The sequence below is a fragment of the Schistocerca serialis genome, chromosome 5, assembly GCF_023864345.2.
Source record: "Schistocerca serialis cubense isolate TAMUIC-IGC-003099 chromosome 5, iqSchSeri2.2, whole genome shotgun sequence".
Taxonomy (NCBI): domain Eukaryota; kingdom Metazoa; phylum Arthropoda; class Insecta; order Orthoptera; family Acrididae; genus Schistocerca; species Schistocerca serialis.
Window position 1 is genome coordinate 329620742 of NC_064642.1, and position 24272 is coordinate 329645013.

The 24272-nt window shown below is 41.1% G+C and overlaps 1 non-coding gene across 1 annotated transcript; it reads left to right on the forward strand.

Moving 5' to 3' along the window:
- Positions 1–23506: 23506 nt before the first annotated feature.
- On the forward strand, positions 23507–23581 carry Trnas-cga (transfer RNA serine (anticodon CGA)). The gene has a single exon. It is a non-coding gene; the product is annotated as a tRNA-Ser (tRNA).
- The last annotated feature ends 691 nt before the right edge of the window (positions 23582–24272 follow it).

Consider the following 24272-nt stretch of genomic DNA (forward strand, 5'->3'; position numbering starts at 1 on the left):
AACGACTGTACCAAGGAGCGATTAGTGGACCTGCTAGACAGCTGCGTTATGTGGGTTGCATGCGAATCAGGTGAAATGCAATTCAAGTCGTTCGGATACTTTTGGGCACGACTGTACATCAACATGTATAGCCAGCTCCATGGTCTGCTGGCAATTGCCGCCATGCCACCATGGCGACACCTGGTGACCGCTGCCTGAACTAACTCTTCTATAGTCTGGAGCAGCTGCAGGGCGTTTAGCCGTGTCTGCAGAACGTTACACGAGCCTGCCACTACAGTGTCTACCATAACAGCCAGGCACCCATCCCAACACCTACTTGTGACTATTATTGTTCCCTGGTTAAGTGCGTGTTTAGTACAGATGAGCAACGTTTCCCCAAGTATGTTTCGAGTATACCAGGAAAAAACTGCAGCTCTCTCTAACAGAACAGTGAATTTCTCTCTGAAAGACGATACCGATTCCTTTCCAGGAAATCTGGATGTTTGCTCACAAAGGGGCCTTTACGAGCTAGGAAAAGGATTTATGTGCCTGCAGCTCTCTTTCCCCTAAGAGTGCCTTATAGCTTTGTCTGAAATGGAGCTAAATATTTTACTGCCAGAGGTGATAACCATCTACAGTTCCTTCTATTGGTCCCGTTGCAAAGGAGACACCCAGTGAAAGTATGCATTTACCTCCTCCTCTGTCTGGGAATTCACAGTTTTGTCTGAAACACACCAGTTTATCTCTCTAGCGATCTTATGGGCCCTTCAAAGAATCAGACCACCCAGTAGAAACCAGCTGGTCTCGTTTGTCAAAGGTGATAAGAACAGTTGCACATCAAAAGGTTCCTGCCTGCAGGACAAAGACTTACGATGCGTGTGGTTCAGCATTCACCTGTTGAACAGTAGCTACTTGTCAGTCACTGTTCCTGCATTCCTATTGGCTATCGCAGGAGGCTGAGCCTGAAGTTATATAAACACTATCCCCCCTCCCCCCACAGTCATCTTCATTCAGCTCTAGTCTTTGACCACTCTCAGTTGTTATGTTGTTTGTCCCTTCCAGATCATTATCGTGAAGTGACATTCATCCACCACCAATGTCAGCAGCAAACGCCTGAGGCTGGATGAAGAAGAATTGCCTTAATTATGTATTTCAGCCTTCAACAAAACAGAGGTGTGTTATTTCGTTTTATACCATATGTGGGGACCAAGTATCCCTATGCCTTTTTTAATAATCTGAGTTCGGTTTTAATGTTTATGTGTGGTTTTCATCAGAGCTCATTATTTCATAGAGCTCGTTAAAACAACCAGTATTTCATAGCTTTATGCATGTTTTTCGTTAAAACGACTACTAATGTGCGTGTAAACGACTGTTAGTTAGCCTAATCTGAGTTCGTGTTTAGTATCTGTATGTGTTTTTTCGTCAATGTTCTTTATTTCGCAGCTCACAGATTTCGTTAAAAGACTACTATGAGTAAACTAAAGCCATTTCATAGCTCCGTATGTGCTTTGTCGTTAAAACAAGTTTAACGTTGGGCGTGTGTCGGGAATTAAGATCAGGTAGCTCTATGTATAACGAATGTTGTTAATCGTTCTGTGTTTTTCACATTCCTTTTGCTTTTATGTTATAACCTACATGCACAAAATGCAGGAGGAGCTGATCCGTCATTTGAACCCTGAGAGAGAGGTAGTAGTTAAATTACTTTAGGAATGGCCTCCTCCACCCATGCTTCTACCAGCACATCTACCCTATAAGTACGTGATTGTTTCGTCTTCAAATCTCGTAGTATATCTCGCGTTAGAGGAAGAATGAGTTTACATTTCTTTTTCCTTGTTACAGTACACGATCTGTACCAAATAAATGTGCTTTTCCGAGAGACATCACAATAGGGAGCCTCCCTCGCAAAGGTCAAGTAAGTACATAGAAATAGTGTTTTGTAGTGGATTTAGAAAAAAAACTTTCCAGTTCCTGTCGTTATTGTTTCAGTGGGCATGGATCAATGGCTCTGCGAGAGTGGCGAGACGCTGGAGGATTTAGTGGAGCAGCAATAACTTCCTGAACCACATTCGCCCGTGCCAAACTGGGTTTCAGAAATACCACATAGTGAGGCTATTCGGAACCCCAATCCCAGCAATGCCCGTCTGGGCTATGCATATCCCTGGTGATGCAGACATGTGGGATGAGATATAATCTTGGGGTGATTGTGAATCAAGTAATTATTATATATAATCGTTGTTCTTTCGTTGCAGTAGTAGTAATAGCATGTGGTTACACTTATTCCCTCTCTCTTTTCACAGCTATACCATCACAGTACACTGTGACATAGGTGCAACCCTGTCAGGCATACCATCCGCAGCTCGTGGTCGTGCGGTAGCGTTCTCGCTTCCCACGCCCGGGTTCCCGGGTTCGATTCCCGGCGGGGTCAGCGATTGTCTCTGCCTTGTGCTGACTGGGTGTTGTGTGATGTCCTTAGGTTAGTTAGGTTTAAGTAGTTCTAAGTTCTAGGGGATTGATGACCATAGATGTTAAGTCCCATAGTGCTGAGAGCCATTTGAACCATTTTTTTGTCAGGCATACCTCCAGGACGAGGCCTGGGATACCGCTGCCGTCACTGCCAACGGCGCCACAGCCGCCCCACCACCCCCACTGCCGCCCCCACTGCCCCTATCCCGTTCTGGCGTCCATGGGGCACACTAACTCTTCCAGCCTCCAGAACACCCCCACAAGCAACTGGTTCTGGGGTAGCAGCACCATCTAGCAGACCTGCATCGTACCAGACTGACTGCTGCCACTAACCTGATGTGGGTCGACCTGCACCACCACCAACATGCAGACCTGCATCGCCGGCTCAGCTGTTCTGGTTAGGGTAATGGAGACAGCTGACAGCAACCCACCATTAGTTATAGTGTTCGAATGGTTGGCAGCAGCTTCCTCTCCCATCCTATAGTGATGAGTACCATGTCAATAATGTCATGCCAGAGGTAAACAACCTGGTGACTGACGACAGTTCTCCAGGATTAAGAATGCAACATCTGGGTGCAAAGACTGCAGGCTTACTGAAAGCGTGCCTTCCCTTGCTGGATTGAGAGCTCACTCACCTTATTAATCATGCACAGTATACCTACATTATGTGTAGTGCAGTGTTGTGCTATGCGCTCGCCGGCCGAAGTGGCCGCGCGGTTCTGGCGCTGCAGTCTCGAACCGCGAGACCGCTACGGTCGCGGGTTCGAATCCTGCCTCGGGCATGGATGTGTGTGATGTCCTTAGGTTAGTTAGGTTTAACTAGTTCTAAGTTCTAGGGGACTAATGACCTCAGCAGTTGAGTCCCATAGTGCTCAGAGCCATTTGAACCATTTGCTATGCGCTCACGCACTCCTCCAAACAAGGCAGTGCTGCAGAGGAGTCCAGCATCGTCTACATTTGGGGAAGAAATGGGACGATATCATAGAGCATCTCAATTGCTACGTGGTTTGAAGATTTCACACTGAGCACTATACAATACAAGTTTTCTGAGATGCAACTCAGAGGCTCAGGTAGAGCACTCAGCCGAGTAATACACCTTGAAAGCAACATGCATCTCCATAATCCAGTCACTGGAGGGTTCAGCTATATTAAGCCTCCTGATGCCATAGCAGTCAAGTGTTCATATATTAATGTCCAAAATCAAGATCAGTATTGCTTTGCATGGTCAATCCTGGCTTACAAAAGAAATTACAAGAATCATCCCCAGCGAACATCTCAATAAAGCAGAGGTAATGACATTTGTGGATTTTATAACTTTAACGGTATCGAGTTCCCTGTTAAGCCCCAGAACATACCTAAATATGAGGCACAGAATGTTTATACCATGCATAAATGCAAATCAGATGATGATAAAGTTTGTAGCAGAGTAGTCAGACCGGTCCATTTCTCAGAATTCGTAAGTCAACATAAAATGAATGTGAATATAGTGTTATTCTCAGATAAGAAAAATAAGTCCGACCTCCTCTTGTCCCAGCACAGCAGACACAGCCGTAAACAGCATATTGGTTTAAAGTGTGTTAATGCCTTTTCCATAAGTGAGTTTGTAGCAAAAAGTTAAGTTCATTGTTTTATCAGGAAACTGGTACGCGTTATAATGCCCACCGAGGGAAAAAGAATTATTAAAGTTGAAGAAAGCCCACCACCAGGAGCGATATCATTTGTAGCTTACGCTGATTTCGAATGTCTCCTCGCTCTCTGACACGCTGTGAAAGTGACTCTACAACCTCACGTATAGTCTTCACAGAGAAACACATACCACATGCAGCAGTGTACCAGATCATATGTACACACATTCAAGTCTTAACCATCACACATCATACGTCACCAATATTCCCATGACCGAATCAAAGAAAAATAATGATTTTTACGAGGAGGCGGTTGACTGTTGTGTCAATGGACAGCCGCTTGATTAGAAAGTGCAAATTTCTCGTAATGGTCATTCTAAGCTAACTGAGAAATTCGTTTTGCTGCCCGAAACACAGACAAACTGAAGTATCAATTACCACGACACATACCTGTCTTTTCCCACAATCTAAGCAGGTGTGATGTTCACATTATCATTGAGCATTTGGCTAATCTCAGTATGAAGAATGATCAGGTCAGTGTCCTCCCTGAGAGTGTCGGGAAATACTGTATCACATTCGCCAAACGAACGACGCAAAGAATAACGCCCCGTTTCTCGACTCGCTACGCTTTATGCAGGCAATACTCCACAAACTTGATGAAACACTGCCTGAGGTGGATTGCTGTTACCCGAGGTGCATATGCCGATGACTCCAAGTTTCAGCTTATGAGAAGGAAGGAAGTACTTCCATACTAGTATCTAGATTGTATGAAGAAATTCAACTGCCCGACCTAACTACGTTCTCCAGTAACCATACAGGCGATACTATATCGGATGCAGAATCTGAGCGCACCGTGAATTTTTGGCAGGAGTTTAAAATCCCCTGTCTGGGTGAGTATGCAGGACTTTATATGAACACAGATGTGCGTTTGCTAGCGGATGATTTTGAGAAATTCCTGAGTGTGTTAATGACCACTTGTTCTCTGGATCTTGCCTTCTATTACACAGCACAGCTCCAGGGTTGTCTTCCGACGCCGTCCTCAAGAAAACGGAAGTCAATAACGATCTTATGACTCATACTGGCATGCTTCTTTTCTTTGAGCAAGGGATCCATGGGGGACTTTGGCAATGTGAGCATAGACATGCCAAGGAGAGTAGTCCACGTATGGGTGACAGGTCCAACGCATCCCTTGATTTGAGCTACGTCATGTGTCAATAACCTATACTTCCTTACGAAGAATTTCCGCTTACTAATATAAAGGCTGCCCACAGACATGACAGTCAACAGTCTTCTAGTACAAATCTCTTAGGGGACTCATGACCTCAAAAGTTAAGTCCCATAGTGCTCAGAGCCCAACAAATCTCTTAAAAATCATGTCATGCAACAATCGCTATCGATCGGCGAGTTTCTATGGGTGCCCAAAAACGAATGTGAGGGTTTAGGTGGAAAAATGAAGGGTATTTCGGCTTATTCTGGTGTAGGGTGTGCTGTGGACGTAGACCTCGCATACCGTAATAGTTTGCATGACGCGTAAAATGTTGTGCTGCTATGTCCAGAGCAACTAGTTCCGCCGGGCGGGACCATCCTCAAGTTGATGAAAACATTGGGGAACAAGCAGAGATACATCATTCATTATCAAAGTCTCCGGAAATGTCTCGATTTAGATATGGAACTAATTGCAGTTACTTACGCTATCTCCTTCAAGCAGTTGCCCTTGTTGAAGGAATATATTGATTTAAACACGAAGTATAGAGCGTCCGCGAAAAATGATTTCGGAAAAGACTTTTATATATTGATGAATAATGCAGTTTTCGGCAAGACAATGGAAAATTTGGGAAAACATCGCGAAATTCTTATTAGCTCGTTTTGGGATGGGCGTTGGGGCATAAGGAAGTACATCGTCAGACCAAATTCTTCAACAAGAACTTAGTTGCTGTGAAAATGATGAAGACTGCAGTAGAGTTCATGAAACCTGTCTTTGTGGTGATGTGCATACTAGATCTGTTCAAATTCGACATGTACCGATACCTTTATAGCTTTCCAAATCCTCATTTCGCTGATCATAAGTTACTTTAGATGGATAGAGATACTTTCATTTATTGGCTAAAGAGATGTGATACATATGAAGTGATGAGGTGCCATGGTGAAGAATTCGACACTTCTACATACATGGTCGATAATACTTACGGTATTGTTCTACAGAACAAGAAGGTTATCGGCCTAATGAAGAACAAGGCGAAGGGGTCACTGATTGTGGAGTTTGTGGGCCTAAGGTCCAAGATGTGTGCAGATCACACACTGGCAGGGAAAGGGCAAGGGCCCGTGAGACTGAAGACAATTTGCAGTGCCTGTACAGAGATGTTGGCGGTGCTCCACTACAGCTGCCCATGGTGCAACCAACTAGTATTTGGTCTCAATGCCATAAGGTGTACACTGTACTGCAGTGACTGAAACTCGTTTGCATTCATAGTATTCAAAAATGTGTGTGAAATCTTATCGGATTTAACCGCTAAGGTCATCAGTCCCTAAGCTTACACATTACTTAACCTAAATCATCCTAAGGACAAACACACACACCCATGCCCAAGGGAGGACTCGAACCTCCGCCGGGACCAGCCTCATACTATTCAGTTGATGATAGTGGTGCTGAATGACAAAGAGAGAGAGAGAGAGAGAGAGAAAGGGAATGTATGAAGTAGTGATTGTGAATAGCGTATGCGTGCGGAATAGTATGACTCGTTTATCATAGTTCAAGTAATTTTAGTGTAAATCTGTTTGTGTGTGTGTGTGTGTGTGTGTGTGTGTGTGTGTGTGTGTGTGTGTATGTGAGCGTAAATATACTTGCACTCAGTGTACGCTGAGTTAGCGGTGTGCTGAGTAAGCTGTGCACTGTGTGCTTTTGTAAATATATGCTCACTGTGTGTGTTGAGTTAACTGTATACTATGGTGATTATATGCACACCATGTGTGCTAGCAAAATGTGTGCCTTGTAAATAGTCCACACATGTCATGTAAATAGTCAAGTGTTTTAATGCCAATTGCTGCCAACCACCCAGTGTGATTAGTTTTTGGTGTAAATAGGTTCCACACCATTTAGAAAATATTCTCAACATGTGTTACTATGCCCTGGAAAATTGTAAAAATATTCTCTTCCTGTGCTACTTCTGTTGGGTGGACTGCGGAAGTTTTTTTTGTGATAATAACTTTAAAGTATCTCTGCCCCGAAAATATTAGAACCAAATTATATCGAGTCATAGTTATTAGTATCTCAGCATTGAAACATTAGGATCAAGTTGTATCTCAAGAACGGAATTGTATCTTAAGAAATAAATTATATCTCAATAATCAAACTGTAGCTCAAGAAGTAAACTGTACCTCAGGAACTAAATCTAAATTGTATTTGTGAGAACTAAATAAACGAAAAAATTCCTTACCATATGTTTTTGTTGTTGTTTATACGAAACCTATATATTTATATATAGGATGTGCAAGATGCAAATGAAATCAGTCTTACACATGAGTGTGACATTTAAGATGGAGGAGAATAAAATATTTGTAATGAATACATGGGATTATGTCTGTTGTACAGTATGTGTTTCGTTACAGGAGCAGGTGCACATGACTTCAGCTTTCAGAGAAACACAGAAAACATGTCTACAGTTTTATCTCCTGTGCTTAAGGGAAGCACGGATGTGGTATCTGGGTAAAGTCACATAATAATGAAGTCTGAAAGAAAATGACATTGATTTGGGGTAAAAATTCATTTATTTTTCATCTAACTTGAAAGTACTTTTACATTTTCATAAGCAGACGTAACACTATTTTCACACATCGTTTTCTTCGATGGAGAGCAGAACATCTGCTGAATTCCAAGTCTTGAATAGCAGCAAACTTGAAGCTTCGGCGTATCCATGTGATCTTCCACTCATCGTTGACGCTCGTAGATGATGGTATCCGTGTGGTCGAATAATCGAAGCGACGTCATTCTTTCTTTTTAGGTGAAACGTCCCCTTTGGAAAGTTATAAATGACTGTGCTGATAAACCTCTTACGTTATTTGATTTTCAAACAGCTGAGCAAAACTGAATGTACTCAGACATTTTTCTCTTTTCTTATTCTGATCATCACTAAACTGACACACAATATTTTTATTAGCACAACGCAATCTGACTTTCAATAATCGCTACAAAAGAATGGCCCTGACTAACAGTAACCTAAACCTTTGATGAATCACTTACCTCACAAAAATCTTCGTTACTCGAGCTACTGCAATACAGCGAGCGCCAATACTGCCAGCTAAATACTGCAGGCACTAATTACCGGTAGGCATAGTTAGCGAATGAAAGATTTTCGTAGAGAGCAAACAATGTATTTACCTTAACAATTTATTTACCTTAATAGTTCATGAGATTCAGTCTGACAAATTTCCTTTTTCTGACAGACACACATCCAGATCGTCCTCTCTCAAAATTCTGCCATCTTTCTCCCCACATCCACCACTGCTGGCGGCTCACCTCCAACTGCACAACACTATGCGCTGTTCACATCCAACTGCCCAGCACTACAATAGCAAATATTCCAACAATGCAAGCCAGCCACTGACTGCACACAGCACAGTCAGTGATTTTCATACAGAGCGCTACATGGAGTTACCAACATAAAAACCTAACTAGCCTACTTACATAGCCCCCATGCTCCCCACAAAAAAATTTACAAATTGTTTTAGGCAGTGGCCAATAATGATTTGATAAAATATTTCATAATTACAACAATGAAGATATCAAATGCACACACTTACTGATGTAATGTTGGTCAAAAGCAAAAATTGTTCTCATAAAGACAGTCCTGATCATCCATCACAATAGTAATTACAGTTTTCTCTTTTTTCTCTCAAAGTCTGAGCAGGAAAAGAAAATGCACACGGAAGTAGTGGATTTCCATGCAGTCTTGAAGAAGTAGTGTTGTCCCTCCAATGGAAAGACAATGCTGACTCTTGACTTGCAGACAGGTAATGGGCCACAACAGAGCAAACCCACAGCAGAGTCAGTTGAAGCTTTGAAGAATATTGGTAGGTAGGTCATCACAGAACAGACCCCATGTAGTCCTGGTAGAGATTATGGTATTGGTGGGCCACCAGAGGTGCAGACCCAGTGCAGTCCTTGTAGAAATAATGGTATTGGTGGACCATCAAAAGTGTAGACCCACTGTAGTCCTTGTAGAGATGGCCATCAGCCATCTGTTGCGACTGTGTGCGTGCACAATCACCATTGAAGAGTCTTGCGGACAATACAGCAAGTCCATAAACCACCACTTGTGCACTCACAAGCTTTTTGGAATGTCCAGTGCTGTTAACCAGTCCCTTGCTAAATTATCAGCACACATGCAAATGGTAACAGTCCCCTTTTTTTTAACTTCTCGCATATTATGCATATACTATGCCTACAGAAACGTGTGCAGAGAAATGAAACTTAATATGAAGAACTGGTGTCTATACAGTTACAAATTTACGACATGAGAATACAGTTACAAAGCTACAAAATACATCATTAGAGAAGATAATAATACGTATAACATTTCTAGTAATACAGGCTTTACAAAAGAATAGAAATAAACATATGCATCAGTGTTACAGTAACTATGTCATAAGTAAATACATAAAAGATCAGAATAGCTTTCGAAACATCAACTTCACACATGAGCATTAAAACAAAACGGAATAAATAATGTCTAAACATCTTTACAAAGTAAATAACATATTATTAGAAAAGTTCTACAACATAACTCTTATCAATAAACACATAAAGACAGGAATAACACAAATACACAATGGTACACAAATACATAGTGGAATAACACAAAAGGAAAGGACAGGATATGTTTTACTGCAGTATTTATAGTATCTTGTTTGCAAACAAAACTTTCTTTACTTCTTGGAGATCTCCCTTAGTTCATCATTATTCCCAACAAGACCTATCTATACCTGTTGTCCCTAAACCCTACTGTTTTGCGAATACCCCCTTTCAAAATGATTATTCTTCATTGTGCAGTAATTGTTTCTGCCAAACCTTTTTTATATAACTTCTCAATGCATTTCTCCCATTTCATTGCAACTCATTCTCTTATATAGCCTACCCCCTATTAAGCTAACCTAAATCTACTGAGCTCTGATATATACTAAGGGATGAGGCAGTGCAACAGCACACAACAAATTAACACAAACAGTAATGACAAAAAAATGCAAATTGGCAAAGCAAGCAGCAGTATATCTAAATTAGCAAAGCAAATGCAACATTACAACTAATATGAGACAATTTGCAGCAACAAGAAAAATAAATCACAAGTAAAACTGGCTTAATATAATGTAAAATTCAGTAGAACTATACCTGACAAACAGCAGCAGCAAATGCAATAACTTATGCCTAAACATGATAAAGTTAAATCAGAAAGAATATTACAGTCAAGATAGGAAATATCTAATACCTATGTCAGATTTTAACACTAGAGTGATGCATCATCTTAACTTACTCTACCAAAAAGGTTACCAAATCGTTGAAAAAATCATGTGTGCAATTTCTCTGAAGGGAAATGTCTATTTGTGCTCCTTTTTTAAGAAGGTAGATCATAAAATCATTCTCTACTGTGTCCGTAGACAGAAAACGTTTCTATTAGTACATCTATTAAATTTTAATTTAACCAGTGCTCCAGTGCAACTAGAAACTAGATATTAAACAAAATGAGCAAATATATATACAGTATATAAACCAAAGCATGAAACATCATTCACTAGCCATATGGCATTTCAGTAAATATCATCAGTTACGAGCTCCAAAGTGTAATCATATGTTTTCAAGTATGAGCGTTTCGTATTTGCGATGCTTTCTACAAAGGAATGTCAATATCGAGGTCAATTGCCTCTTTTTTCTCCACCTAATGACTTTTTCCCAGGCAACTGTTGCGCAGCTGGGTGCCCACAGTGCATTACGTCAAGGTCAGTTACCTTCCTTACCGAAATATTTCCGCCAGCAGTCTCTGCCACAGTGACAGTCTCATATATAAATTTCACAGGTTGAGAATTCACTTTACAAATGTGTCAAACGAAATCTCATGAATAGCAGTGCTGTGATACATTCATGCATGTCTGAATCTATGATTCTTGGTTTCCAACATCCTTTTCACAAATTAAAGTCCCTAACCACTACTCATCATTCATATACATACAAACACATAATCAAATTCCTCATATAGCATCGTCTTATTGACTATAAACATATCTCAACAGCATAATACACATCATCGTAGCAATAATAACATCATAACACCTCAGTCAAATCTCAAAAACGTCATAGCTTCCTGTAATATTTTCAAAACCTAAAAAAATTCTCTGCTCATTTCAATAATGTTATCTACCTCAAACGTACTTTAAAAATCATGATTCCATACCAAATACATCATTCAAAGTTCTCATAGTATCACAATGGTCCCAAAAAAATATGAAGAGTTCACGAAGTACAGACAAAATACAATTTCATGAGTGTGAAGATATCCAACTGTGTAATTGCATAAACATGTGTCACTGATGTAGTAAAAAAAATGTTTGTCTCTCTCAGTTAAATGATCTGATAGCTGTGTAATTCTGTGTTAGAGAAATATGGTACCAATGTGTAAAGTTGTATAAGCAAATACCATATTAGCTAGGGCTCCTAGCGCTTGTCACACGCTTAGTACACAAAGTAGGCATGTACCCCCTGAGGATTAATGTAATTATACCCTGAAATGTTACAGATTACAGCAATGGAATGAAATGTATCACGGAAACCTTTTGTCGTATATTTGTAATTCAAAAATCTTTAAAAATAAATGTTTTAAATACAAAAATTAATCACTCAAATGCGTGTCCTCTAGCGCTAAATGTGCATCTTGCTGTAAAATAATTCTGTGGAAGTGTCGTAGTTATCGTCCTCCGTAAGCAAAGTTCTGCAGAAGTCAGTGTACTTACCTTGTCATAAACAAAAGTGAAATGCTTTGCGTACCGGTACTGTAGTTATTACGCTTATTGCAGTGATGAAGAAAGTACTGTACTGTAATGAATTGTTGTGCTACAGAAAAGGCTGTCTCATTGCAGCTATACCACAAAGTTACTACTAAAACATGTTTTACTTTCCAGAATAATAAAGAAAAACTGTGCAGATATAAAACAGATACAGAGCAAAATCAACAATGTAATTTGTGTCATACATTAGTAGCGTTGTGATATAATCATGTAGCTGTCAAACAAACCAAATACTAAGTCATCTGTAATCTCACAGAAAGTACTTTAAATAAAGAACATCTTTTCAAGTAAACCAGTGTTGCATTAAAGTCTCATTAGCAGTATATGTCCCAATACGTAAGCCTTCTAGTCATTACATAATAGTGCAACGAACAAGGAAGAATGTACACACAGTAACACTGTGTCTTCTGTTCACTATAACAATGCATTCGTAATTACTGCCTAAATAAGTTCTCTAGGTTCTTTACTGGATAGTTAACTTCAAACATTGTTGCATGTTAACAGTTTCTAAGTGTGACAAAGCGTACTAGTAACGTGAAGTGAAAAATTTTATGGCAAAGACTAAGTTAAAAAGCAGATTACCTCTCAATAAACGGTTTTACATGTGAAATGTGGTGTAAACCTTTACTCTTCCCCGTACACAGGCTTGAGCTTCGGCGCTATTATCATGTATACATCGGTAAAGAATGCTCAATTTTTTCTCAAGGTTAGCGTCTATTTTATTTGTCTCTGAGGCAGCCAGTGCACGTGGCTGCCTGCAGTGTGAGTCATTGTCTGTTACTTTTGTTGTCGAGCGTCGTTAGTGGGATTTGGAGATATAACTTCCACAAATTCACCTTGTTGAGAGGGCCCTGCCCTGTTTGAATCTCGCCAGTTCTGATAAAATTGAGGTCTGTCGTTATGATTATATCGTCTGTCGTCATGTCGGTAATTTCTGTAATTAATTTCTTGTCGGTAATGTGGTGGAAAACTTCTCCCTGAGTCGTAACTGCACGGTGGACTGTTGCGTCTGAAGTTATTCTGTCTCCCTTGATAATAATTATTTTGGTTCCCATATTGTCTCTTTCTCTGAGTGTCTCTGCCATAGTCATTACCGTGGAGAGGTGATCTTTCGCTGTAATTATTACTACTCTGCCAATGGTTGTCATACGGATGGTGTCTGTTTTGGTCACGATTTGCGTTGTAAGAGTAGCCTTGTCGTGTCCAGTTATTAATTCTGTCATCGCGGAATTGTGACGGATGTGACCTGTAATTGTTGTGTTCCTGTTTTCGCGACCCGCGATTGTCAGTGTCAATTTCAAATTCTTGTAATAGTCCCTGACAAGCTTCAATGTCGTCTTTGCAACGTCCTGACAAAATGATATGTCGTAAATGTTCAGGCAATTTGATTAAGCAAATGCGGATGAGTTCTGAGAGGCTGTATGGGTTTGACATATAATGATTCTTATGCAACACGTCATCAAAATCTTTGACTAGACTGGAAAATTCAGATTGTTCGAAATGTTTCATCATTATGATGCTATGTTTTACTCGATCTTGAGTAGCTTGAAACCAATATGCTGAGAGGAAGGCATGATAAATTTCTCCTTCACTGCGACAATCGTGAATGACCGATCGCATTCTTACAGCTGGTTCATTCTCTAAGTAGCCACACATAAGTTCTAGTCTGTGCTCTAATGACCAGTTGGGAAGAAAACAATGAGAGAATTGATGAAGCCATGCTTGTGGATGAATTTCGTTGCCGGAATTCTTAAATGTTTTGAATTTACGTGTATTTATAAACAGCAAAACTGATCGTACTCAGACATTTTTCTCTTTACTTATTCTCACTAAACTGAGACACAATATTTTTTTTTAGCGCAACGCAATCTGACTTTCAGTAATCCCTAAAAAAGAATGGCCCTGACTAACAATAACCTATACCTTTCATGAATCAGTTACCTCACAAAAATCTTCGTTACTCGAACTACTGCAATACAGCGAGCGCCAATTCTCCCCACATCCACCACTGCTGGCAGCTCACCTCCAATTGCACAACGCTATGCGCTGTTCACATCCATCTGCCCAACACTACAACAGAGAATATTCCAGCATGGCCAACCAGCCGCAGACTGCACACAGCACAGTCAGTGATTTTCATACAGAGTGCTACGTGGCGTTACCATCATAAAAACCTAAACAGCCTACTTACATAGGGTATACCAGGGTCACCCTAGTGAATTCCGTTGTAAAAACGTGTTAACCACTTCAGACTCCTCTTTGTTTTAGCACACTTCACGTCCTTTGAAAGACCTTAGCGATGCAATGCTTACTGGAAATGTCTATTATTGTGCCACTTTCTGTGTATGCCATGAATGCAGCATCTATAAACATAAACTGTCTACACTCAGAATCACAGAAACGTTGAACGTCTGAGATGATGTTTAAGCCTTGAGGTGCCATTGTAAAATGCTCTGTGTATGTTGCAGCACTCGTTCATTTACACAGATCGCTGCACAACACCGGTGAGTGTGCAATCGTTAATCACACAGTCATGTAGAACTAGAGCATATGGTTCAGGGTGTTCTAGGAAATTTATTAAATATTCAAATTCAGTTTGTGCATCTGTAGGTCACAATTTAATTATCTCATTCTAGTTTGAGCAATTTATTACACGCCAGCTCCTTGAATTTCTGTGGCCTGGTAGACATCCTTCCTCTTCATAGTAAGAAGCATGGAACCTCACATGCGTGTCAAATGCTAGACCATATACATTTTCATCCAATTACAGGTGTAAATTATCATGTGGTAGAATTTTGAGTTCATTTAAACTCTGGCATTAGTTAACCTGCAAGTGTGAAATTTTCTTGGAATCCTCTTCCAATGGACTCAGACGAAACTATGATGTGTCTAGGCGTCTTCCATTGAACAGAGATTTTAATGGACCACGTTTGTCTGCTAGCAGTCGAAAGCACTGGGTGTACGAAAAGCTCCCATGAATGGAAAGTTAGTGGTTGAAATGCCGTGCCATTCAGAACTTTTAAGAAACATCAAATGCTGCTGATCTGATGCAGTAAAGTGTGGCATTTCTCATATTATTTTATCGATGGTGATCTCGTCCTGCTCTTGATCTCCTTGAATGTATGAGTTATTATTTGTTGCATTCCGCACCAGAACAATTCACTGCATGTCTTCAACGTACACCATAAATAGTTTTGGAGGTATACATGTAGTAAATCTCATGTATTCTTCCGCTGCTCTACCCACTGGCTCGTCTATGAACCATCACGAATTATGTGAATCGTTGAAAGTTAAGGGAGAAGCAGAGACATACGTTTTAAGAGTTGATGCTATGTCTGCAGTGGGTGTATGGGCAATCTCTACCCTGTGAAGTTCATATTGTATCTCAGGAAATAGGAAAGCTAAGGGATTATGTGTAAGGTACTTTGTCACTGTGGCAGCTTTTTGTAAAGGAGTCATTGCATTATGTGAAACTCTTGCATTGGAGGGTTCAAATGTCTTGGTGTTGGATGACAATTCTAATTTCATCGTTCTTATTAAAGGTGGTTGAGGCATAAGGTTAACGCGAGAAGTATTCTTGACGTTTAATACGATCGTTATATTCTATCGTGTTTGTTATATTGAACGATATCACTGTCAGGTTTCAAACCTACAGATTTAAGAAGCTCATTGATCGCACGTATTTTCATAGTGGTGTTCTGTTATCAAGTGCCACATTTTGAGTTGTGTGCAGCGGTTTTATACCTTACGTCCATCAGGCCTTCGTTGGCAATATGTGGATGCTGTGAATCTGGAGGCTGCTGCGAGTCCTGACTGGCTGAAGGTCACCACCGCTTCTGTTCCCTAACAGGTTCCAGCAAGTTGCATGTCATTGTCGTCGCTTCTGTCTTCGATAGGTTTCTGCACATTCAAGATCACTGCTGGTCCCAATTTAGACGTAGTTTCACAGTGATCTCCTCACCTCAGTCGATTATCCAGCTCCACAATATGCAGCTCCAGATAGTACAATGTCTGAACTGCTACTGAAAGGTAAATAGCGTTGGTTGGGGTCTCGACATCCTCATACCCAGTTCCAACTGACGTGAAGAATTCGTAAATTGTATGAATCAGTCTATTGTTAAGATAAAAGTTTGTTGCAATGTCACACTCGACACGTGTTGTATTGGCAGGAAATTGTCCACAGACCGATCAGATCTGTAAAATTTACTAGGAGCGTTCTTCAAAACTTGCTGTTTTGTGGAACCCAGTAGCTGCCCTATCCAGACTTTCTAGTTAAAGTCTGTCTTTGCATTTGGCATATTTATTTCGGATTTAAGTGTACTGATGTCAACACGAAGCTCAATCCCTTTTCAAGGCTGCTTTAAAACGTCATTTAAATCGTCATTATCGTATGCACCAGGTTCTATTCTCACAATTTCTTTTCTAGCTTCGTCTTGCAGATGAAGCTTATTGCTAGCCTCTGTGATATTCGGAATTCTCTTGTTATCTTTCCAGTAGAGCAGAGGCAAAATACCGATTTATTGATATATCGGAGCTGACAGATAGCCATATAGCAAATCTGACAGATAGCCATATAGCATTTAAAAGGAAATTAAAAGAATTTCTTAATGGCAACTCCTTTTACTCATTAGATGAATTTTTGGGTATAGTGAGGGGATAATATCCCCACCCCCCATCTCCAAAAAATTAAAAATACTAAATGTCATGTAATATTTTGTGTAATGTAATATCTTGTATAGACACCCTTTATTAACCTGACACGTTCCGCATCATTACGAAGTGTCGTATTCATTATCTATGGAACAAGTACCGATGTAATCTGATCTTTCCGGAAAATGTCAACATATATCATCGATATTCACCGATATATCAATATGTCAGTATAAAAAAAATGGTTCAAATGGCTCTGAGCACTATGGGACTTAACTGCTGAGGTCATCAGTGCCCTAGAACTTAGATCTACTTAAACATAACTAACCTAAGGAGATGACACACATCAATGCCCGAGGCAGGATTGGAACCTGCGACCGTAGTGGTCGCGCGGTTCCAGACTGTAGCGCCTAGAACCGCTCGGCCACTCCGGCCGGCTATGTCAGTATCGAAACGGAGGTACCGAGTGCCGATATTTTTACTTTATATTATATTTTTTCGCATTTTCGGTAAATATTTGAAATTGTTCTTTTGAGATTGCAGTAAAACACAATATTACTTTCGATGTGTGAAGGAGTATTACAGGCGCCACGAAGAATATGTCCTGTTGCACTGTCAGGGAAGGGGGGACGGGCGTGTGTGAATGGAATAACAAGACATCCGACGTGAAGAAATACCACACCAGTTTGAAAAAAAAAAAAAAAAAAAAAAAAAAAAAAAGAAATTTAACGTAACTAGTGTTCTGTTTCTTCACATCAGCATTCTTCAAGACCAGTTGCTGAAAATTATGAACCAAAATCTGAATGACGAGACTGATCTTTATCGGTGGGCGAAGACGTGTGAAGGGGAAATGCTGACGTAATCGGCGCTCGGTGCTACCAGCAGAAACTGCAACGTTTAACTTCACCAGGCAATTGTGACACTACAACATCTAGGTCGCTGGCGATTGCAGAAATGAAAAAACAGGGAAGTCGGTATGAGGTGTTCCGGACAAATCCGATTTGTGACGAAACCGAACGACGGACCTATCGGACACCTTTTATTGTGCACTTACGTGCAGTTACCATTGTTAGCAAAGTGGTTATCGCTTTAGCGCGAATGTACATCGTTTTCCTTTCAATTCTTGCTCTCAGGGGAATACACTGGCTGCTATTTTGTTGATATACAGAATGTCTAATAATAAATCAATAATTTAATATACGGCTCTAAAAGCGGCGTTTACAAATTGCACCCGATGTTTTTATATGCCGGTACAACGATACTCCTTCTTCCATATATCGATATATGTACATTTTTCTCTCTTATATCGACGGACGATAATGATATTTCTTAAATATCGATACATCGCAATCCCGATAGTTTTAAAGATATCAACAGTCCTGCTCTCCAGTACAATCAGCGCATTACTCCACTCTCCATTGCTTAAATCTTTTGTAGAACACGTGTGTCTTCTGTTTGTGAAGTATCGTTGTAACTCCTCTGGTAGTTGCAGGTCTCCAAATGTGTCAAAACAGTAGACATTATTTGTCTTGTACTTAACATACACCAGGTCCCCCAGCAACATATAAATTAACAATTCTGCATTATCTGTATTTCCACGTAATTTTCGGTAATATGTCCCGCATAAACACACCGCGGAATCTTGTAATGTTGAATTTTTTACTAAAAAACTTGAGCAAATATATATATATATATATTTTAAGCAGTCTATTGGTAGGATGATTATCGGGCTTTTCTTATTTATGAAGAGATCTAGACCTTTCTTGTTTGGTTTCAGGTATAGTACTTTTCCGATGGCTGCTACTCCCATCATGCAGTTGTGTCTTCTTGCTTCCTCTAGCTGCTCCTGGGAGTTCTGTACTTTCATGACCGTTCCGGCAATAGCCACAGCACCAGCAAATAGTGGAGCCATCGCTGAGAGGCTTGCGAAGGCAGGAGTGAGAATAGGAATTATTCCACCTGATGTCTTGTGTATCGGCAGAAGCTTGGGTGCTTCAAGCAGTCCTTTATGTATCAGAACAATTTTAGCTGCATACGTCGCTATCAGGATAGTTTTTTAAACATGCCTACCCTGGCTTCTTCTTCTTCATCGTTGTCTTCGTCTTCTTCAGTGAACGGCGTGTGGCGTTCATAACTTGCTTGAAATTCACGAACAAACTCAAATTAATTTTACCACACATGATTTTATCAATGCTGCTATGTATATTGGCCTTCCGTAAAAGCAGATAATTCTTCACATATCCCATAAGAGCTGAAGTCGTGGCCAGTAGACGGAAGGTAACATCTACTTTAACCTTCTTCATTCTTAAAATATTTGTAGAAATACAATAATGAGCCACATACGTCCTTAGCTATGTGGATTAGCTGACTTAGCGCTTGATTTGTATTACTCTTATGCGCATAAAGTTGTATCTGTGGCTGATGCATTTCTTACCAACAATGTTATCTTTGACACAAGTGTGTTTAGTCCACAGTATTCCGTAAAGCGAGTCTCAAGTGTCTAACCTTGCGAATGGTTGGAAGCTTGTCAGCCGAACTATCAGAATAACAATTAATAATATAAGAAATGCACGAGCGAAATACGACAGAATATTCGATCTGCTTGGTGAACATCAAGAAACACGTTTCTGTTTATTTATGAACTTTTTCAGTATTTATGGCATAGAATACAAACACAGATTCCATTTAAGGCTGTTATAAGTTTTGATCACCCAGGGAGTGGCCTGAGCGCACTGTGCACGTCCCTACAACCGTTTCAACGAGATTCCTTTGAATAGAACTTGACGTTAACCTTACTTCAGAAGCAGACGCTACCAAAGCGGAAGAGCAAGTGTTGGAGGCAGGGGAGCGAGAGAAGAAAAAGCGCGCAGACAGACGGGCGTGGCGGTGGCGGTGACGTTGACGCATGGTGACGCGCGGACGTTATCTGCCGGTGGGGGCGGCGAAGGCGGCGGGGGCGGCGGGGGCGGCGCCGGTCGTGACGGCTGACTGAGCGCCGCGACGCCTGCGCCGGCCGCCGCACAATCGCTTGAGTAATGGCCCCGAAATGCGCCGTGACATCTTTAATACCGCACCAATACCGCCATTCAGCCAGCCGGCACACATCTCATTTATTTTCTCCCCCCACACCCCCTCCCTTCCCCTCTCCATCCGCGAGTATTTTTATTCTATTTTATTTTCCTCCCGTCCTTTTCTTTTTTACCATCATCGCCAGCGGCATTCTTTTGAAGCCGAGGACGGTTCGTGGAAATTGACTTATTTATTTTTAAAATAGTAGAGGGACTACGGGGGAGGGATTTCTCTTCTTCAAAGGGTGGCTGGCACAACTCGGGGATCACAGAGGGCTCGGAGGGGGAGGAATCTTTTTGGAAAGGTTAAGGAAAACACGCACGAGACTTGCACCCTCTTCTCGCGCCGCGGAAATTGTCCGCCTCAATTTTCCACGGGCATTTCTGTTTTTCTACCCCGACCCTCTTTTCCGTTTTTTTTCCCACTTCGCTTTCGGCCCGCGGCGGCAATCCTGTCTTTTAATGGAAAAAATGAATTTGTAATTAGGGAATTCAATAAATGTGGAGGCTCGAGTGGTTTTGCTTTGAGCAGCCCACTTTAGCAGAGATTTGCGGAGGCACCCCCCCGCATTTAGAACTGCCGTCGCCTCCGCTCTGCGGTACCCCTCCCCGCCCCTTGTGAGGCGAGACACGTACCGCCTCTGGCACCGAAATGTCGGGATCAGGCCGCTCAAATCGCCCGCTTTCTAAGGAAACTCTTCTGCAGTCAAATGCGAGTTGTCGGCTGCAGAGGATTTATTTATTGTTCTGATAAAAATAGTGCTCCCCACCTTTTCTAGCGCAGTTTTTATTTTTGGGTGGCAAGCAAGACACTGGCGCCACACGAGTTAGCAGTATTAAGCTACCTTTTCATAGTTGGGGATAATTATCGCAGTGCGCTGCGGGATACACTTACATCTCCCGCTGTCCGGTGCTGGTCACAAGATACTGCGTGAAGCGTAGCAAATGAAAGTGGCTTTCTTCATAACTTGGTAACTATAGCATGGTAGATGATAAGAGGGCTGCTTTCTAACACTTTTTTAGTTGAATGAAAATCTGCTGCTGAAACAGAGAAATGTCTAAACTTTTAAGAAAAGTTGATTTTTCGTGCTATTCAATACTTATCACGCCATACGTCCTAAATTTGATGTCGTACAACAAAATGATTATATATCAACCTTGAGTAATACATGCGGTTCCGTCTGCGAACTTCCTCGCCAATGGAGTTAGTAACAATGAAGTAGTAAATAAAATCTCACGTACGACGAGGAACTTCTACCAAACTAACATCCGAAATGTAGTAAGCGACAAATTTTTTCCGCTTTCATTTTCTATGGGGAGCGAAAACGAAAAAAAATTCCGGAAAGGTTTGAATTTATTTTTACAGTTTGTTGCAAGTCGGTGGGTACTACAATTTCTCTTAGATGAGAGCAGTATTGTGTGGTTTATCGGTGTGACGCGAGTTCCAGCGTACTGCAAGGAACAGTTTAGCAGGCACGGAACAGTGCGGCAAGTCAGTAGTACCAGAGGCAGCGAAGGCCAAACATGCAGCACACAGCTCGATCTAAAAAGCCGTTAATTCTGTCATTCAGAAAGTTACGGAAGAGAAGGAAGACTGTATCTAATTGGGAAGAGCACTGAAGAAGTGCAAAGCGGTCAGACAAATGTTCTTTCATCGTGAAGAAGAAGGAACGTCAACATTTTAGGAATAAAATATTTGCTCGACGATGCGGAGGAATGTCAGTAGCCACTGCCTTGTAACACAGACGCATAAAAAAATTAATGAACTGTATAAAGACAACATGAAACCGTTGGTAGGTGTCGGCTGTTACTCCAAAGATGAAGGATTCATTGTGAAGATCGGATTGACTGGTTGCTTCAACGGGCTGAATTAAATCGTCGTTGACGGTACTGATCACAATAACAGCAACATCCAATTCTTTATAACTATAGGCTTTGTACAAACGTATTTACAAATTTATTACAGTGGATGTAGTAAAAGACATTTCTTCTTACTTGTTTCATTCATTTTTCTTCCAATTTCTGCCCAAATTAACTTCTTTTTCATTTGGTTTTTTAGCTCGGTGTCAACCACGTTCCACAAAACATGCTGTTCGTGTACCAACTGGACAAGCAGCTCATTCTCGGAGACAGAGAATCTGTCAGCCGATATTTCTAGTGAAAATTTCAGTAATTAGATCGGAAGAATTGGCTTCTCTGATGCTGCCTGTGCACCCGAAACAAACACTACAGCTGCCGCCAAGCAGTTTAGTGCTGTACAGCTCGACTTCCACCACTCCCCCAACGAAGCAGATCGCTGTGACGTGCGGGACAGACTTCTCCCGAAGCTAGCAAACGTCTCCCGCAGGTGGAGCCGGCAGCGGCGCTGCGTTGTCCGCACCCCAGGAAAACGGTTTGGCATGTTTGTATTGTGCGAGTGGGGAGCGCGATCTCGCACGCGTTTTACGCAGCACGTTTTGGGGAATTCCCGCAGCTAGGAAACCGTAGCTTTACTGACCGCAGCTGTACCCAGCAAGTATCATACTTGCGGAAGTTAGCACTGATGAGAAATAATACAAACAATAATAAAAGCTGTATAGTCCTGGTATCAGAAGGGCCAATCGGGACCGACTGGCTTCATATGGATGCAGGTTGGACGAGTGTGGAGTTAGAACACTGTTCTTCTGGCCATTGTCGGCTTTTTTCACCTTGGGGCCGCTGATTCTTACTAAAGTAGCTCCTCAAATGGCATCACAAAGCTCAATGGACCCCACCCCAAACATTCCATCAAGGAAAAAGAATATTGGAAATATGTGGTAAGGTTTATGGGACAAAACTGCTGAGTTCATCGGTCCCTAAGCTTACACACTACTTAATCTAACTTAAACTAACTTACGCTAAGGACGACACACACTCTCATGCCCGAAGGAGGATTCCAACGTCCGACGGGGGTAGCCTCCAAGGAAAAATACCTGGCAGTACCGAGAATTTAACCACGGTGCTCGATATAGCAGGATTCTATGCTGACAGCTAATGGACACCAATGTGAGGAGAGAACAAATATTTCGGCATGATATTTAACTCTATTTGGTCCTTACTTCGATATATCTCAATCATAATTTACATTAAGCCATTAATAGAAATGAACTAGATGAATAGTGCTTTTTTATGAAGGCCTAATTTATAGAGAGAAGTTATATTTTACTAAAAATTTTCGCCCCTTTATTGAGGAAATATTTATTTAATTATTTTATTTATTTATTTGCTTATTTAGCCTGGCCACATTAGGGCCTTAAGGCTCTCTTTTACATCTGACCAGAAACAACACATGCAGATATATTGCAAAAACAGTCATGAAAATGATAACAACCTTAGAGACGATGATAAGCATAATAATAATGATAATAATAATAATAATAATAGTTGTCAGTTATGAAAGTAAGGATAAATGGGAATAATAACAGTAATAATAAAACAAATTGTGTAAAAAATAATATGGGCTAGTTTAGAACAACTTAAATCATGAAACTTCCTGACAGATTAAAACGGTGTGCCGGATCGAGACTCGAACTCGGAACCTTTGCCTTTCGCGGGCAAGTGCTCTACCAACTGAGCTACCCAAGCATCACTCACGCCCCGTCCTCACAGCTTTAATTACGCCAGTACCTCGTTGTGAGGACGGGGCGTGAGTCGTGCTTGGGTAGCTCAGTTGGTAGAGCACTTGCCCGCGAAAGGCAAAGGTCCCGAGTTCGAATCTCGGTCCGGCATACCGTTTTAATCTGCCAGGAAGTTTCATATCAGCGCACACTCCGCTGTAGAGTGAAAATTTCATTCTAGAACTTAAATCATGTTTAGTATTGTCAGAAAAAGAAAGGATGAAGAAAAAGAAAATTGGAATGATAGTAATAGTGGTTGTTAGGAGAGGACTTGAATTAAGTAAATAACTCTGTAAGCGAGGAGAAGGGAAAAGTTGTAGGGGGAGGGGGGATTGAAGAGTGTACGCTGCAGACCTTATGTGGGAGAGATGGCTATTACGAGAAAAGGTGAGCCATTAGCTGCTTTTTGATCCTGGAAGTGATTTAATTTCCCTGATATTTTGAGGAAGACTGTTCCAAAGTCGGATTCCACATACAGTAAAAAGATTTAGAAAACATGTTGTGTGAGAGGATCTTACTTTGTTGAGAACGAGCATTTCTGCTGTGCTGTTCAGATAGTAATTTAATGGCTGAAGATAAGTAAGAGGGAGTCTGATGATTGAGAAGACGATGGAGTAAACATAAAGTATGGTCCCTGCGTTTATCAGCACGTAGCGACGATAATTGCTCATAGGCAGGAGTGATATGACGGAAATAACGAACGTCACAAATATATCAAGCGCAAGCATTCATCGCCAGTTCAAGCCTGCGAGAGTTTCCATACGAAAGTCCTTGAAGAATAGCATCTCCATAGTCGAGAATAG